The sequence below is a fragment of the Equus asinus genome, chromosome 1 (assembly GCF_041296235.1).
Source record: "Equus asinus isolate D_3611 breed Donkey chromosome 1, EquAss-T2T_v2, whole genome shotgun sequence".
NCBI classification, from domain to species: Eukaryota; Metazoa; Chordata; class Mammalia; order Perissodactyla; family Equidae; genus Equus; species Equus asinus.
The window spans coordinates 185,753,987-185,772,710 of NC_091790.1; the positions used below are offsets into that span (position 1 = coordinate 185,753,987).

The following is an 18,724-nucleotide window of genomic DNA, read 5'->3' on the forward strand; positions in this document are numbered from 1 at the left end:
GAGAATCCTTAGGCAGAGCAGAATCCCTGAGGGTCATAAGCTGGAAGAGACAAGACCAGCTTTCCACGTGAGCAAGATCATTCTAGCTGCAGTGGACTGAAGGATGGTTGGCAGATTCAAGACTGGAGGTGAGCACAGCACTTTGGGAGGCTAATGGCCATGTCCCCAAAGGGCCTGAGCTCAGTGGCAATGGAATGAAGAGGAAGAGCCTGATGCAGGCAGAATTTGGGGAGCAGAATTGATAGGACTTAGTAACCCAATGGATGTGGGGGTGGTGTGTGGGGTGGTGCGTGTGGTGTGTGGAGGGTGTGAAGGCATGGCAGGAGTCTAGGAGTCTAGGTTTCCCACGTGGGTGACTGCGTGGATTCTCTGAGTGCCAGGACTGAATGTCATCAACTGAGCTGGAGAACTTAAGAAGTGAGCAAGTTTCAACAAAGAAACTGATAAGTCCATGTTGACTCTGAGTCCCTGAGAACATATTGACTCTGAAGATCCGTGGGGCACTCAGGGACCATGTCTAGAAGTTATGTCTGTGACACTGAAGCTCAGACCTGAGGTCAGGACTGGACATAGAGACTGGAGTGCCATCCATGTGCAGGCGGGGGCTGCAGCCCGGGATGCTCTACGGTGGAGAAGAGGCTGGACGCAGAGCCCTTCGAACTAACGGAACAGGCTGAGGAAGGGGAGATGGAGAACGAGGAGCTACATGGGAGCTAACCTAGAGAGAAAGGTGCCATGGAAATGGGGAGGGATGTTTTAGTAAGAAGGTGGTCAAGAGTGTCACCTGCTGCCAGGGCCGAAATCTACTGATTGAGTCTGGCAATGAAAGGTCTTTGGGGACTTCCCCCAGAGCATACCTGTAGTGACGTCCAATAACCCGGGAGATGAGGAAATGGAGGCACTGAGTCTGGCTGAAAGCAAGGAGGGGAAGGTTTGTGTGTATTGGTTTGTTTTAAAATTGGAGAAGCATCCACAATCATGGGCCAGGAGGAAGAGGCCAATTGAAAGGGAGAAGTTACAGGAGAGGGATGTGAAGCCAAGATAGAAGGATTAATCTCAGGCAAAAGGAACGTCATCACTAAAGGTATAGTACTGAGGCACTATATGTATGGCACATGAGAAATGGCCCTGGAGTGAGTCAGCCAGAATTTGAATCCTTGCTCTTCGATTTAGTAGCCCTGCAACTTTGGGCTCTTACTTAACTTCTCTGAGCTGCAGTCTCTTCCTCTACAAAATAATAACTTCACGTTTGCAGAATCACTGTGAGAATGAAAAGGAGTGCATGAGGCCTAGGTGATGTTCAATAAATGGAAGGTAACATTCTTGTTACTGCTGCCCACATCTTTCCTAGTGCTTTCACTTCGCTGAGGAGCCATGGGCAACAGAGAAGATACTCTGTGGTCTTTGTCGTTGCTGCTCTTCAGCAGGCATTTTCTCTCTTGAAGCCCTGTATTCTGGGTCAGAGGAGCAGGTTATGCCCCAGGGGAGCAGGTGGAGAGGTTTTTTCCATGATGGCTGCATCCACTGCAGGTGAGGGCTGTGGTTTGCAAAATCAGATGGTCCCTCCGCATCCAATGCAATAGAAATGCTTGTAGAGGGCCCTCAGAACATGACCCAGCACATAACCCCAATCCTTGAAATTCCCCAAACCTTAGATTCAGAGACAGCCTGGGGCTCAGTGGATGTTAGAGATCATTGGCTCTCATGAGGTGCCCTCATCACATGGGAGGAAAACTGAGCCCTGGAGAGTGGAGCTGACTTGTCCTTGCTCACGCAGCTTGTAAACAGTATTGGTTAACTCCCTCCCTATCAAGCTTATCCACATTCATGCCTCTGTGTTCCAGGCTGCTGGTGTCCCAACTCAAAAAGCCACAGGTCGCATGACAGGAACAGTAGACGATGTGCTGTGGAGATGGAACTGGGGGAGGGAGATATGAGTCAATTCCTAATCAAGTTGAAATAAAAGAAGGCCAAGGCATCGGCTTTGGCTCAGTCTTCATGATCTGTACTCCCCAACCTGCTTTCCAGTCTCATCTCTCACTTAGCCCTTGACTATCCCACCATCCCTCTGCCCGGTTCAATAGAGCAGCATGGAGTCGGCTTCTTCCACCCTGGAGGCTGACCGGGGCCAGAATGTATGCCTGAGGAGTATTGCTTGGGTCTTTGCCTGTATTCTGGGCCTATGTTAAACACTTTACTGTCCTCAAATGATTTAATCCTTCTACAACCCAGAGAGGTAAATATGTTAGGGTTAATCCATTTTGCAGATGAGGAAACGAAAGTCTTATTTCCTTGACATCTACCTGAAGGTGGACATAGCTTCCTTATGTGGCCCTTCTCCCTGGATGTTGATGCGCGTGTGTCTAATTTCCCCACGAGCTCGGAGCTCCTCGAGGAAAGAGCTGTGTCTGGTTCTCCTCTGCACCCTGGGCAGCCCCTGGCTCTGCCTCCTGCATCCTCACCTCCCTGCTCTCCTGCCTTCCCTCCGCCTGCCACCAGAGTGTGGTCCTCAGAATCAGATGTGATCCTGTCACCTGCTCCGTCTCTTGTGTGCTTCCCTGTTGCCCAAAGTCCTGAACATGGCATTCAAGGTCTCCAAATTCTGGCCCCAACTAACCTTTCCATCTTCTCCCACTGAGAGGGACAAGGCCCTTTAGATCAACTATGACACTCCTTTTAGCCCACAAGTCTTTGCCTTTGCGTCTCCTTGTGCCTGGAATTAATCTACTTTCCACCTGTCGTGGCGTTCAAAGGCTCAATATGGTGCAGGCTATTCTGACCCCGCCCCCACCACTCAGGCCATAACCACTTCCTCCTCTGGACTCCCCCAGCCTCGGGTTAATGCCTTAATTCACTGTCTGACTTTGCATGTTTTTTGTTAGTTATATACACACACAGACCGAGAGTTCTTTCTTTGAGGCAAGAACCTCACGTTGTCTGTTTGTGTGTCCAGTCCATACTTAGCATGGCTGAAAGTTGGCAGTTGATAATAAAAACAATGTGAATAATATCTGGAGTTCTTTGATGCAAGCTTGCCGCGTGTGCTAGCCCTGAGCTAGATGTCAGTCTGTTCCACCACTTCATGAGGTGCAGTTATTAATCCCATTTTCTTGATAAAGAAACTGAGGTGTTTATGGAAATTAAGTAACTGGCATAAGATCCCACAGCTATTAAGTAGTAGAGTTGGGATTCAAACCTGGCAGCCGGATTCTTAGAATCACTACACTCTTCAGAGAGTGAATAAAGGCATGAATGAATAGCAATATTCACCGTACTGTAATTTCGCCCGCTGTATCTTATAAACATGGTTAAGATGAAATGTCTGCCCCCAGGAGCAATCTAAAACATACAAGGCGGATGGAGCAGTCTGCTAGTGTTTGTCTCGATTCAAGAAATGACTGGTTCACCGACACACCCCCTCCAACACTTGTCAAAACCCACACTTCCCTGTGTCCCCAAGAAGCCCACCCATCTCAGATAAGAATTGACATGGACTTAGTCTTACTGTTTTCGGTTACTGAAACTTCACAACCCTATACACACGAGCTGTAGACGATGCCCTGCGTGTAAGTCAAACACACACAAGGACTTTTCATTTAATCACCGGATCCTTCACATCTCTGGGCTGCTTGTTCCATCTGCAAAAATCAGAATCGCTCTACCACCCCCGGTGCTGCCACCTCACTGCTCCCCAGCTCTCCCTTTCACATTCCCGAGGATTTTCCAAACTGCCTTAATTGTTGGTATTTTTAAGGGTTTTTATTCACTCTACCTGGTAGCTTGATTCACAAAACCCAGGTTTATCTAACCTCATTATTACCTCTGCTCTTGGGGGACACACTCCATTTTGGGGCCTTAGGTCTGTGGGGAGGGCATCTAGCCCAGGTGTCCTTCTTGCTCGCTCCAGAATGAGTAAAACTACTGCAGCTCCGCCGGGACCCACGGGAACAGGGCTGCAGACCAGCAAAGTAAACAAGCTAGCCCAGATATGGACGAACGGCAGCCACAGGCCGGCGCTGGGATGCAGCCCTAGAGGTTCCCATGACTTCATTAACCTCTGAAGCATTGTTCCTCCCCGTCACCAGGGCATTTTGATAACATTTACACACTCGGTGCACAGCTGGGGTTGTATGATCTGCCTCTGCACAGCAGGGAGGCAGCGCAGAGCCCACAGCTCAGGGAGGACGAGCCTGCGGCAGGGGCGGCAGACGAAACCCAACCTGCTCGCCTCCCACAGTCACGTGGCGATTCCTGACTCCTCAGATTGGAAAGAATCCTGACAATCGTGTAGCTCAGAGGCTTGAATAAAGTCCCAGGTTCAGAGAATCCTAGAGCTTAAGGAGTTCTCTCCTGACTCCTTCTCTTCCTTCATGGCAGGGCTGGTTCCTGCATTCTAGTTTTTTCTCTGTGTGTGCAGTTCTGGCCTCCCACACTACACAGAGCCCCACGTGACCACTGGCACATCTCTGTGTTCACGCTTACATCCCCGGGGCCCAGCACCACGCCTGGCCGTAGCAGGTGCTCAATAAATACTGGTTGAATAAAGGAATGCATCTCCAGAGATCATTTAAAAAGCAAAACTTTGTATTTCTCATCTTTGTTCTATCATAAGCTAGCTTATAATGTCAGGAAACTCTCGAAGTGTCAATTTCCTCATCTGCAAAACAGGGGGGAAAATATCTACCCTAACTCCTTTCCAGAGATGATTCGAAACTCTGGAGGCAAAAACTGTTGAAGAGGTTTGAAAAATACAATGCTCTTTGTGGCTATTACTTGTTATTGTTATTATTAATTATCTCAGTCTGTCTTGGACTTCACAGGGTTGATATCTAATACTGGCCATGGCAAATCATTTTAACTCCAGGAATGAACATCCCATGTTATATCATGGAGGGCCTTGGGATTGTTGCTTTTTTAACCCCCTGAATGGGGGACAATTTACAGATGTCTTCTCTGTGCTATTTTGAGCAGTGCCCTGTAACCACCCCCTAGACACAGAGATAGTGACGGATGTAGGAGGGCGTGAGGGTCAAGACCCAGAGGTTTGTTCCTCTGTCCTAAGGCGAGACTGCACCTGGTTCATTCTGAAGGAGGCAGCCTTTGTCCCTCCCTTTCCTAGGCAGTACCAGAGAGTGAATTTCCCAGCTTTCTCCACCTCTCAGGAAGGATCTAACAGTCCTTGCGTCCAAGGAGTTCTTGCATCAAATTCTTCTATCTAGACCGTGAGCTTATTGGGTAAAATAGTGCAGACGCTTTAGAAGAAAACCTGGGCCCGAGGTTAGTCAGAACACCTCCCTGGGGACCATCCCTCACAAAGGGCACCTCCCTTCACCTTTTGATGAGTGAAGGGGCCTTTCGAACAGTACCCACCTTCTAAGGATCAAAGGACCGCATTGTCTCTGTAGCTGTGGCGTGCTGCCTTCTGACGTTACTGTACACACAGACATGGGCTCCTGGGCCACTCCTGCCTGGGGCACCCACATCCCCAGACCCCTAGTCTCAGCACTGAGGACCACCCCAAGCTCATTTTCCTCCAGTGACTCAGCAGTGTTTTCCTTTCCACTTTTGAAACCAAAAATCCACCTGAGGCAGCAAGGTTTTCCTTGGCATCTGTAGTGCCCTGAACACGGCAGGTGCTCCTTGGGCTGCGGAAAGTCAGCAGCCTCGAGCAGCCCAGGTTTCTAACTGGGACTCAGTCCTTGACGTTTTCTTCTTCCGGCATCAGAGAAATCACAGCTACGTTTTGCTGAGCACCTGCTTCATTCCAGGCCCTGTCTGACGTGCTTTGCAAGCATTAACTTATTTCATTTCCACAACAAACCTGTAAGGAAGGAACTATTGTCTTCCTATTTTATGGATAAGAAAACAGCCTAAATAACTTGCCAGAGGCAGACAGCCTGTAAGTGGCGGAGCTGGGCTGCAAAGCCCACTCAGTCAACTGTGCATGCCCTGAACCATTCTGCCGTAGCTCTTTGGAAGAAACCTCCCCTTCAAGGGCAAGCCCTTTCCCACCTGAGAAGCCTCTATTCTTCAGTCTCAGCTCAAAAACGCCCCATCTGTGAAGCCCGTGTTCTGAGTTTTTCTCCCTTGTGGTACTTTATTCATGTCACCTGGGGAGCTGTTGCCATACTATGATAAATGGTGACACCCGAGTCTGCCCTACCCCTGCTCCCACCCCTGCCCTTACTTTAGAGGGAGGAGGTGACCTTCTATCCACTGCTCCCCAGCTCCTAGAATAAGCTCCACCAAGGTTTGCTGATTGAAAAAATGATGAACACTAAAGTGGTGGATTCTGTCACAAGCAATTCTGGAGACCAGGGTAAGTATCCCGCTTGGTTGGGATCCTGGAGGTTAGAGAATGAGTGAAAGGGACAATCCAGGACTTTTAGAAGTTCACGGTCTAACTAGGAAGTTATATGTGTACCCTTGAAAACATAGCCTATAGTTTTATGAAGCGACATACCAGCAAGCGTAAAAAATACATCTAGATATTGATTATGGGCATAGATCATCTTAAAACATTTTTTGGAATAGGTAGCAATTCACATGATTCAAAACGTCTAAATGCAATATAACGCTGCTGTCCTCACCATACCCCAGATGCTCACACCCCTCTGCACCGGCAACCAGTGCTGTTCCTTTCGATTGTGTTCTTCCAGAGACACTTTATGCCTGTGCCAGAAAAGATAACGCGTGTGAGCTAAAATATATATTACGTAAGTGTATATATAACATATATATTAGTTATACAAAAGTATTAGCTACATTTATTATAACACATATGTAATATATATTATATATGCTTTTTTTAAAGATTGCACCTGAGCTAACATCTGTTGCCAATCTTCTTTTTTTTCTTTTCTTCTTCTTCTCCCCAAAGCCCCCCCAGTACGTAGTTGTATATTCTAGTTGTGTGTCGTCTGGCTCAGCTATGTGGGGCACCGCCTCAGCGTGGCCTGATGAGCAGTGCCATGTCTGTGCCCAGGATCCGAACCAGCGAAACCCTGGGCCGCCAAAGCGGAGCGCATTAACTTAACCACTCGGCCATGGGGGTGGCCCCCCTATATATGCATTTCTATGGATTGACTTTGGCTGGGATATTCAATAATGTAACAGGCCATCAATTAGAATCCACATTTGATAAACCTGCTACGTGTGCAGGCTTTGTTAGAAAGTAGACCCCAAGAAGAATAAAAGAGAAAATTTTAACCCTGTCTGAAAAGAGCTCCCACGTCGATGGGTTGAGACAGGTCCTATTTCAGTTAATTCCACCTGCAGTGATGGGCAGAAGCAGGGATGGGGACTACGAAGGTAAGAGAGAGGAGGTAGGGTGGAATTAAGTTTTAAAGGAGAATTAATCACTTTCGCTGCTTTGTGTCCCTAGAAGCTAATCATAAAGTGAGTCATTGTAAAGCAGATAATATTTTCTCCATAAAAATAATGCTGCAGTCAGAGGTCACATTCTGAAGTAAGGCCTTGGCATCAGAAAATACAGATGTGACTGGAGCTGCCACAGAGCAAAGAACTATAAACCTTCATAATCACTTAAAATAATAAAACCATGCCCCAAAGCTTTTTACAAATGTACATAAATGTACCAATCATAATGATTATGCAAAGGGTCCCAATGAACCATAAAATCTACACGTAGCACATAAAAAATACAGCATTGCTGCCTCATAAATTTTCCCTGGGTCTGATATATTGCTTATGATAAGCATTAATTAGAAGATTAATGAGCAATAATTCTCCCTGCCCTCCATAGAATTTAGAAAGGCTTTTTAAAAATAATTTAAAGATACTTTGAGATAATTTGGAGACACTTTTTGATTTACTAATTTAATAAGTTTTGAGATACCTTTTAAGCATCCAGAGCTCACTAGAAACTTATCCAAGAAACTTTGAAACATTGCCTAATTCTTCTCCCAATAAATTCTTTTTGATGGAAACAGAGACGTTCAGAGATGATCTTGACATCACAATGGCAGCTGCTCCTTCAGCCTGCAAAAATCTTTGAGCACAAACTTAGTGGTGGACCCTGGGGATTAAAAAGAAAGAGGAATAAGAAGTGGTCCCTACCTGGAGGACCCACAGTGGGCTGGCCAGCTGTTACCGCCAGCAATGATGGAGCTGCCTCGTTGAAGGTTTATTAGGTACCAAGGTAAGCATTGGATACCCGTGAGCAGATCTTATCATCAATGTTGGGACGAGGATCCTTTCTCGTATGCATTTTAGAGAGGAGGAAATAGTTTAAACTGACCCAGGTGTTATGGGTTGAATTGTGTCCCGCCCCCCCCCCCCAAAAATGTTGAAGTCCTGACCCCAGTATCTGAGAATGCAACATTATTTGGAAATAGGATTGCTGCAGATGTGATTAGTTATGTTGAGATGAGGTCACACTGGAGTCAGGGAGGCACTTCATCCCATGTGACTGGAGCCCTTGTAAGAAGAGGAGGGAGAGAGGAGACCGCCATGGGAAGGCAGAGGCACAGGCAGAAGATGGCAGTGTGCACATGGAGGCAGAGATCGGAGCGAGGTGTCCAGAAACCAAGAAAAACCAAGGACATCTGCCATCACCAGAAACGAGGAGAGAGGCATGGAACAGGTTCCCCCAAAGCCCTGAGAAAGAACTGACATGGCCAACAGCCCGATTTCAGAGCTCCAGCCTCCAGATCTGTGTGATAAATGTCTGCTGTTTGAAGCCAGCCAGTCTGTGGCACTTTGTCAGAGCAGCCCTAGGACACGAGTACCCCAAGTCACACAGCTGGGAAGGTGAAGCCATGCTGGAGTGGCCTCTTGAGGCCACTCTCTTAAATGCCACCTTGAAGGGTGAGAAGAGTGTCTGGCGCAGGGGCAAAGGCTCTGTGGAGGACGGGGAGGTTCAACCCCCTCTGCCTGCAGGCAGGTGTCTGGGAAGGCTTCTCAGAGGAGGGAAATTTTGAGCTGGCTCTCAATGGTTAAGTAGGAGTTTGCCAGGACCAGAAGGGTGGGGGTGGAAGGGCATGCTGGGTAGAAGGATCAGCATGTGGGAGGTGAAGAGTGGCTGTACATGAGGGAGTCTGGGTGATGACAGGAAATTTATGTTGCCCTATAAAGAATTCCTTGTAAAGTGATGACTAAGTCCCCATTTGTTCTCTTCCCTCTCTCCTGTCTCCTTGTGTCATTGAGCCTGAGGTCCATTCCGAGTGCCTGCTCCTGCCCCACCAGCCTTCTTAGTCCTGGCTCCTGCCCTTGGAGCCTCTGTCCTCGCCATACCCTTGCCTGATCCCTCCAGGCCTCAGGTCTGGCCTCCCAGATGCTTCCTCATTAGCACGTTGCCCTGTTCTCTTCCTGGTGCTTTTTCTTAGTTGAAACCATCTCACTATCATTTGTATACTCTTTGTTTCTGCCTCCCACCCCCACCCCCACATGCACACTTAAACTTAAGCTCCACAAGAGCAGAGCCTCGATCTGGCTTGTCCTCAGAGTTAAGGGTTGTGTCTGGGACTTAGAAATGGCTTCATAAAGATCTGTTGAATGAACACAGTCAGAACTTTCCAGCAGTGAAGGCAATTTAAAATAAAATGAGTGGCCCCAAGAGGGCCCACCCACTGAAGGGTCCCCAGACGTGCTACAGGTGGGCCTTCAGGCGTGGAAGGCAATTAGACTAAAACCCTGGAGACTCTGAGCGTGGCTCTGGGTAGAGTGGGGTCCTGCCATGAAGCCAGACTGCGTCTCCACTAGGATCAGGTCTGTCTGATCTCCTTACCTGCATGAGAGTCCAGGAGGCTCCTGGCAGGGAACTCCTCTGAAGAAAGGCGAGAATCACGGATATCGCTTATGTTCTAGAACAATGGGCCAAAGTCAGAGAGGAGCTTCAATTCTGAGGCCATCAAGTGTCTGTTTCCAAGGCTGTGCTGTGGTCCAGCTCCTATACAGAGGGGGCTGAACCGCAAGGAAAACAAAACCAAAAAGAGACACTGAGTAACACGTCTGCGGGGCACCGAGGGGGCACGGGGCATCAGTGGCCCAGGCGGCCATGGCCAGAAGTTCCATCATGGGCAGAGTGGCACTGCAGGTGGCAGCCTCCACAGCATCAAGGAGCAGCCATCCCTGCAGGACCCTGGAGGGTGACGGTGCAGCTGGTGAGGGTAAGCTCTGGTGTGGGCATGGCCTGCCCAGAACATGGGGTCCCCTTTCCTAATTAGCACAAAGAGGCTCTCTGGACCGGAGCCACAGCAGGATGTTGGTGGACAGTCTGGAGAGCTGTGTCCTTACATGGCACCCTCCCTAGTCACAGGCTGGGACTCGAGGAGGGCGGAGCCTGGGGAGCAGGGAGCCAGGAAAATACTGTCCAGTTTACAGTCTTTGTGGCCCTTGTTTAGCCCCGGACTGGTTCTGTCTGAGCAAACAGAGTAGCGAATGTTCCTCAGATTATTAAATTACCCTTCCTTTACTTTAAGTGTCACAGGCACTTCCTGACACTTCCTTGCCGTGCTGTCAGAACACTTCACACTTCAGTGGTGAGCCAGAAAGGAAATCGATGGACCTGGAGCTGCGAGGGATTGCTCGCCGATGACTTGAAAAGACCAGACAAGCTTGACTGTCCCTTCCGGCGCCCACCCCAGAGGACAACTGGGCTGACTGGGTGAGCCCCTACCTTCCAGGAGCCTGTGGTCTCTTTGGAGAGGTAAGGCACGAAGAACACACACACATACGCACAGACACGCATACACAACCGAGTTCAGAGGCCTACGCTCATCTGCATTGATGGGGTTTTGGCGGGGGGGCGGGGGGGGGTGGGCGGTTGGGGAAGCCTTTTAGCCAGTGACTAAGCTCAGGGCACAAAATTCCAAATCTTGTTCAGAGAAAGGTGTGACATTGAAGGGTGCTTTTGGAGAAAAGGTCAAGGATTACAGTGTTTGTTCCTTCTGTGACAGGCACTGTGTTAGCTGTACATGTTTCATATAAATGAAGTCACTGAATTCGTACAACAAACCTTATACAGATTAGGACGCTGATGCCTAAAGAGGTGGCCTGCGCGGCCCCCTAGCCTAGGGAGACGAAGTGGAGGAGCGTGGAGGGATCCAGTAGACTAATCCACGAGGACACGCATCATGAGCACGCTGTGTTTTCCATCTTTGAATCCTCAGGGCCTCCCTCGGCACCCGGGATACAGTAGGTGTTCAGTGAACATCTGTGGAATGAATGAAAACAGCAAGCCGCCAGGATGTTAGGGTTTCTGTTGTAAGAGCACAACATGCCCCCCGCTCCGGGCTCACTGCTCCTCACACCGGCCTTGTGAGGAGGGCCGAGAGCAGATATTCTTGCTTCTGCTGCTGTATGACTGTTACTGTTGTTTGTATTATCATTCTTCTTTTGCAGATGAGAGAATCGGTGGGGAGCTCAGAGAGATGAATTTTCCTTGAAGTCAGGAGACTTCAAGGGCCAGCCAGTCTTCTGATCTTCCCATCGCAAATGCCAGGTTCTTCCCCAGCGCACCCTGAGGGCAAAGAGGGGCGCAGAGCCACAAAAAACAGCCTTATTCTAATGAGGACGCTCATATCCTACTTCAGACCTTGTGCGCGCTCCCTCTCTCCTCCTCGCTTTCCCCTTTACTCAGAGATAACTGTCTTTACCCCCTTGGAGGAAGGTGACCCCCAATGCCCACCGTCACCATCCAGCTGAGATGGTTGGATGTGCTGGGGAAAGGCCTGGGCTTCTGAATTCATCCTGGAAAAGAACCCAGCTGTACCTGGTCTTGGTTACTCTGCCATGTGTGGGCAATACCATCTCAGGACTGGAAGGTTGAATACGGACAGGAAATATGGGATGTGGAAGCGCTCTGTAAATTTCAAAGTCTACACAAATGTCCGTTATCATCTTTTGAGCTCTGCCTCCCTGGAATGCCACAGTGTGGCCTCTAGAAATGTCCAGGTCTTCCTAATCTCACTCTGAGGAGGGGGGAAATCTAAGTAATGCCTCGTCCTTTTCCTTGCAGAAGAGTGATGGGATGGGCTCCATGTAAGAGGGGGACAGAGCCCGTGAGGAAGGCAGAGGACACTATGTTTCATTGGGAGCAGGATTTTGTCAGACACAGATGCAGGCCCGGCCAGTTTGCACCCAGCTCCTGAGCTCAGAAGGACACTTGGATGAGGCAGACTCTTATTCTAGGTGAATTTTGAGTAGAAGGGAGGTTATCTGGTTCAACAATAATTTATGAAATCTTTACTATGTTCCCTGAACGCATCATGGGGATATGTGGAAAAGGTACAGCAGTGCCTCACTGTTCCAGATCTCACCTTTCTGATAACTTCATCCATCTGGAATAAACTCAAGAACCAGGAAGGGAAAAAAAAGGTATTGATTAGTCAGGAATATGCCATAAAGCACAAATATAAGCACATGCTTCTGTATATTTACTCTGGACCTATTAACTCTTCATTTGCACATGGTTCCAGCTGATTAAGAAATCACAAACTAGGGGCCAGCCCAGTGGTGTAGTTCTTAAGTTCATGCTCTCTGCTTCAGTGGCCCGGGGTCCACAGGTTTGGATCCTGGGCAAAGACCTAGCACCACTCATCAAGACATGCTGAGGTGGCATCCCACATAAAATAGAGGAAGATTGGCAACAGATGTTAGCTCAGGGCCAATCTTCCTCACAATAAAAAAAAGAAGAAGAAATCACAAACTTGAAAAAGAGAGAGTTGGTACTATGGATGGGTCCATAAACTGTGGTCTAAAATTAGCCTAAAAACCAGGTAGGAGAGAAGGAAATCTACCTTCTCTCATGGTTATGAGAACTCAAAATCAGCTGATTTATTGTGTGAGACAAACGGCCTTCGGTACCTCCATAACTTTTGTGTTGACATCACTGTGTGACCACGTGGTCCAAAACAAATCATGGAACCACAGAACGTGAGAATTAAGATGAACGCTTCGTGTCATCACGCCAACCGAGAGCCAGAGAGGTGAAGGAACTTGCTCAAGGCTGCACAGCTAGCCAGGCAGAGTGAGGAATGGTGCCCACATCACCTGGTCTACCTGACCCAGGATCCTTTCTACTGCTCCCACAGGCTTCTGACTGAGACCCCATGTTCCCAAGAAAAACTGAAATTCTGTTCTCCGTCTTCTATCTGAGGCATCAGGAATGTGTGTGATTCACTTTAGAAAGAATTCCACAGTAAAAGATGATGAAGAAAAGATCTGGAACTTAAAGAGCTCCTGTGTGCACCGTTGCCCACAGACACACACACCAGCTACCTACACGCAGAGCCTTACCCCAAGGAAGCTGACCACAAAGGCCTTCCTGTGGTAGAAAGAAAGGGGCCCTTCCTTGCAGGAGCCACAGTGACTTGGAGGGTCTGGCCAGGCAGACCTGAGTCACAGTCAGGCAAAGGCATGAGAACTGATGCATAGGCAGGCTTGTCATCTCCTGAAACGTGCCAGGGGGCCGTGTGGAACATCTCATCAGCTATATAAATACCCGCAGGCTTATTATTGGGTATACACGGCCACATTATTTTAATTTGGCAGTCCTGCCCCCAGCGGTGGGCACCCTTCCAGTCTGCATCTCACATCCTGCTGCCGGCTCCAGGCCCACCCGTTTCTATATTGAGGAGCTCCCCTCCATAAATAAAGAACAGGAGTCAGGCACAAAAGAAAGGCCATTTAGAGCGCCGGGAAGGCTGTCACATGGGCCAACAAAGGCCAGGAAGTGCCGGGCGGTGGCCCCGTGTCTGTCCCCAGGCCCCAGCTCACCTGGCTGGGCTGTGGGGCTTTTGTGCAAAAAATGTCAGGCCCAAGTCCCAAACTTCCTGCCATTTGTCAGGCTGAGCCATGACCCAGAGTTCACCGAAATGCTTGCTGCTCCCAACAATACACACATACATCCTTTGGAAAAGTTCTCTCCCCCTCCTGTCCAGGCAGCAATGGCTTTTTATGGAAGTGCTGGGGGGTGCGGGGGGTGGGGGGTCCAGGGCTGAGCGGTGGAAAGTTTTGGGTGTATTTCTTTTCTGAAGAAGCCCAGCTCAGACGGGGCAGGGAGAGGACAGAATCCCACAGGTGAGGGACTGAGGCTCTACTCCGGACTGGCTTGGAGCCCTGAGGCCACGGGATGGGGTGTCTGCTACTATGACCCATTTGCTTTCTGCTCCTGCCCAGCATTCCAGATGCCCGCATCCCACCTGCTTCCCCTAAGGCTGCAGGATTCTGCTGCCCAGGAGCGGGACACAGTCACTGTCAAGAATACCTGTGCGCCTACAGAGGAGCAAAACGTCAGGCCATGTCTCTGAGAGTCTAAAGGGATGGAAGTCTGGGCGTGAGGTCACCTCTGCCCGGCCAGCTGTGTCCCTGGCTCCCAGGTGGGATCTTCTGAGAGAGAGGAGACTCAGGTTGGCTTCTCCAGCCAACAGCCAATCGAAGACGTCACCAACTGCTCTGCTCACTTGAGCTGTGCTCACCTGGCAAGGGATGCAGACAGTGGCTCCCAAACACTGGGATGGACGATGATAAAGTGGTCCCTCGTCCCCTTGTGAACAGAAGAAAAAGAGATGTGATGAATGTTCCAGCTTGTTAAATTTATTCCGCTGAAAGAACTTTGTATTCTGAGATTATGTTCTGAAATGAAGAAATAAGAAAAATGGGGTGAATTTTTCCTGACTGCTAAGCTTATTCAATTTCAAGGCTTGTCCTTTATTTTAAGATTATGTTCTTCCTACTTTCCTGGTGTTTCTTTCTCAGTGTTAAAAATGTGCTTTTGTTTATGACATCATGGTAACTGAAAAATGTTTTTATTTGATAAAACAAAAAGCTGACAACTCTGTTAGTTCTCTAAACAAAAACAAAACAGCCACTACCTGAGGCAAGTCAAGGAGCCATGGCCATGGGGCACACGGAAGAAGCAGGAGACCCAGCTGTGGCTCTCAAGGACCTTATGACATGGGTAGAGGGCCTCACACCTGTAATGGTGACACATTGCAAGACCTCAAGGGACTATGCAAAAGAGTGGGGCGGAAGGTAGTTGTGCTATTGGAGCTCAGAGAGGAGGCTGGTCAGTGACGGGCTGGCCATAGTAAGTGCTCAGTTAACACTGGCTGATGAAACGAATGACTGGAAAGCCCTGAAGACTTAACAAAATTAGGACTTGGAGGGAGAGGAGGTCTTGGCGAGGGGGAGGAGATAGCGAAGGGTGTTGCTGGTCCTTGGGCCAGCTTGAGCAGAAGCATGGAGGCCCCAAAGAGCCTGCTTGTGTGGGGGCTGCGAGGGGGCCAGGCTGACTGGAGCAGAGGCGGTTCTTGTTGGACTGGTGGAATATGATGTTACACAAGGGGAGGTGCATCTTGAGAACCAGGCAAATATGCTTAGATTTGATGCACCCACTAACAGGGAGCCATGGAAGGTTCTTGAACAGGGAGGTGCCAGGATGAACTGCTAGTTGGAGATTATTACTCTGGCAGCTGTGTGTTGGAGGCTTGGAATCCAGGGCCCAGGGGGAGCTGTCAGAGGATTCCAACCTGGAAGGTCATGGTGCTGGTGAGGGTACCACCAGGCTGAGAAGGCTGCAGGAGTGTGACTGAGACTTCAATCCAGGAGTCTAGGAAAGTTTTGACATGCCTGAACGGTGGAAACAAGGAAGGGGCAGGAGGTTTGGAATAAGGCAGAGGTTGAGATTGGCTTCGGGTCAGCCAACTTGGAGGAGATGTGTGGATTTACAAGTAGAAGTGGCCGGCTGCACGGTGCTGGGATGAGAAGCCAGAGGAGCAACACGACCAGCTCACTACCCTAGACCACCTGACCAAGGGAGGAGAGCAGGAGAGGCCACCCTGTGCTCTTGTGGGCATGGCTGCAGTTGGGGGACCCGAGGTTGGTGGAGGCGCTGGTCCTTTCCAGGAAGGTCTCCAGCTTGGCCTAATAATGTGTGGAATTCGGGCCTGGATTAAAGGAGTTTAAAGCTGCCAGTGATGAGTGGCCACTCTCTCTGGGAGGGAGGGCCGTCCGGTAGGCTGGCCTGCCTGCTCTGGCAGCTTAGATAACCCTGAGCTATTTCAGGAAGAGAGCCCTAAGAAGATAAACAGGCCAGCGGCCAGCAGATGGGCAGATAACCTGTGCTTATCCCGAGGAAAGGCAAGAGAGGGCCCTCGGGGGACAGGGTCCTGGGAGACAGGAAGGTGCCAAAGTGCGTCAGAGGGAGAGTAGGCGGGGTGGGAGCTGACCAGGGGGCTGTGGCTCCAGCTGGGGAGGGGGCAGTCATCGCCCAGTCCACTCACTCCCTGGGTGGCCGGCAGGAGTCCCTGTGATTCTGATGGGAAATGGAGACAAATCCGGGGGCTCCCAAACTTATTTGGGGTCTGAATGCTCAACAGCAGCCCCAGAGATGGCGGGCTTTTTACATTGGATCTTTCAGGTTGTTCAGGAGTCAGTTTCCTGCCTGCATTTACTGGAGACACAGCCCCAGAGTTGTGCAGTGTGTGGGTGTGTGTGTGTGGGGGGGTGCGTGCATGTGCGGGTGCAGTGGGTGTGAGGGGCTCGCGGTTGTGGCGGTTGAGTGTGTATGTGTGTGATATGTGAGCGTAGTGCATGGGTGTGCTGTATGTGGTGTGTGAGGTTGGTGTGTGGGTACAGTGTATGTGTGTGTGGTTGTGGATGTGTGTATGGGGGTGGTGCATTGTGTGTGGTGTGCGTCTGGTGTGTGTGTGTGTGCAGTATATGTCCATGTGGGTAGTGTCTGTGCGGTGTGTGTACATATGTGGTGGGTGTGAGTGTGCAGTGTGGGGGTGGTGTGTGAGGGTACGTGTGCAGTGTGAGTGCAGCATGTGTGCATGTGGGTGGTGTGTATTGTGTATGTATGTGTGGTGTGTGGGTGCACTATGTATCCATGTGTGTAGTGCATGTGTGTGCTCCTGGTAGGAGTGGAACAGAATGACCAGGAGGACAGGCTCCCGGCCCAGCTTGCACCCAGATCCTCTTGAAAACAGAGGGGAGCCGTCACTGCCCTGTGGTGGCAGTGGCTCTCCCTTACTTCAGAACACGGTCCAGAAGCCTCGAGCCAGGACAGGAGGCCTTCGGGATTGGGTTCCAAGCATTTTCAGCCACCTTGCCCACCTTGCCCTCCCAGGGGCCTTCTGTCTCCTCTGGCAGGCAGTGTGGTTTTCCTGTCTCTGGGCCCCGTTTACGCAGTTTCCTCTCCATGAAGGCCCTGCCCATCCTCTCCACCTCAGAAGGCATCTTTGTCCTTGAAGGCTCAGCTCCCGGACACTCAGGCTGGGACACCTTCACTGGCGCTTGCCTCGCCCCACCCTCTGCTCCCTGCCTCTGCCAGCTCACACTTCAGAGCCTCCCACGTGTGTGCGGACACCCCTCACAGGCTTATCAAGGATGGGCGCAGGTGTGGCTGCGTGCTGCCACCACTGCCCTGAGACGCCCAAGGACGAGCACGGGGAGCCCCAGGCCCGGGCTTTGCACCCCTCACCCTAGAAGTCCTCTCTGGGCTTACTGAGAAGGTTTTGCTCCATCCTGCAGGGGCCCCACCGCCTGTCTGTGCTGCTGCAGGCACAGTGTCCCACAGCTGTCTTTGCAGGACCGTACACCCTCACGGTCACACCCAGTTCCCCACCCTAGCTCTCAACTTTCCCGTGGGCACTGCTATCCCACCTGCACCCCGGCTTCAAAACGAGGCCTCCTCCCACTGCCCTGTCCCGCAAGCCTGAGTCCAGTCACTGACCTCCTTTGTTCTGCTCCTTCTTCCTTGTCACAACATCTCTTCTTCCTGTCCCTCCCCACCTCGGTTTTTATTTCCCCATGAGTAGACTGCAATAGTACGAGTAAACGTGGATGAAACGTTTTTTAGACTCACAGTCAGAAATGGCATCAATGCGACCCCCCAGCTCCTTCACAGTCACCCCTCAGAGAGAACGCTGTAGCGAGCATCCAGTGTGTGGCCATTCACGGACCTGGGCGAGCACTTCTTTGGGCTGGATACCCAGCAGCCCGAGCTGGAGTCCTGCTGGGCACTGTCCCACTGCTCTCCGGAACAGGACCACTCGCCTGCCCACCCACCGAGCGCTTCACGTGCTCATTAGAAATCCAGGGGGTCCTCTCTCTGTACCGGCTGGTCACATCTTTTGCCTGTTTTCTGCTGAGATTGTGGCTCTCCTCTTTGATTTTGTCAACTGAAAAGCAAATTCGCCTGTTATTTGATCCTCGAAACAAGTTTATTCGGGAATAGCCAAAAGAATTGCAATTTGGGAGGTGCCTGCTGTGGTGAACCATAGGCAAATTTGGAAAACAAAGGAGAGGAGCTGCTTTTTATAGAGAAAAAAGGGGCATAGGGAGGGGCTGTTCTAAAGGAAAGTCCATTGGGAGAAAGTAACAGTTCAGGGTGGCAACAGGCTTCTCATTGGCTGGGCTGCAGCGTTTCTCATTGGCTGGGCTGCAGCATTTCTCATTGGCTGGGCTGCAGTGTTTCTCATTGGCTGGGCTGCAGTGTTTCTCATTGGCTGGGCTGCAGCATTTCTCATTGGCTGGGCTGCAGCATTTGTCATTGGCTGGGCTGCAGTGTTTCTCATTGGCTGGGCTGCAGCATTTGTCATTGGCTGGGCTGCAGTGTTTCTCATTGGCTGGGCTGCAGCATTTGTCATTGGCTGGGCTGCAGTGTTTCTCATTGGCTGGGCTGCAGCATTTCTCATTGGCTGGGCTGTTACCAGGTGGGAGAGAAATCTGCCTTTAGTAGGAAAGCAGTGTTACT

General features: G+C 50.3%; 1 long non-coding RNA gene across 1 annotated transcript; it reads left to right on the top strand.

Annotated features, from left to right (window-relative positions):
* Positions 1-7,867: 7,867 nt before the first annotated feature.
* On the top strand, positions 7,868-15,896 carry LOC139045689 (uncharacterized). Its single transcript, XR_011504592.1, has 3 exons — positions 7,868-8,161; positions 10,443-10,669; positions 11,365-15,896. It is a non-coding gene; the product is annotated as an uncharacterized lncRNA (long non-coding RNA).
* The last annotated feature ends 2,828 nt before the right edge of the window (positions 15,897-18,724 follow it).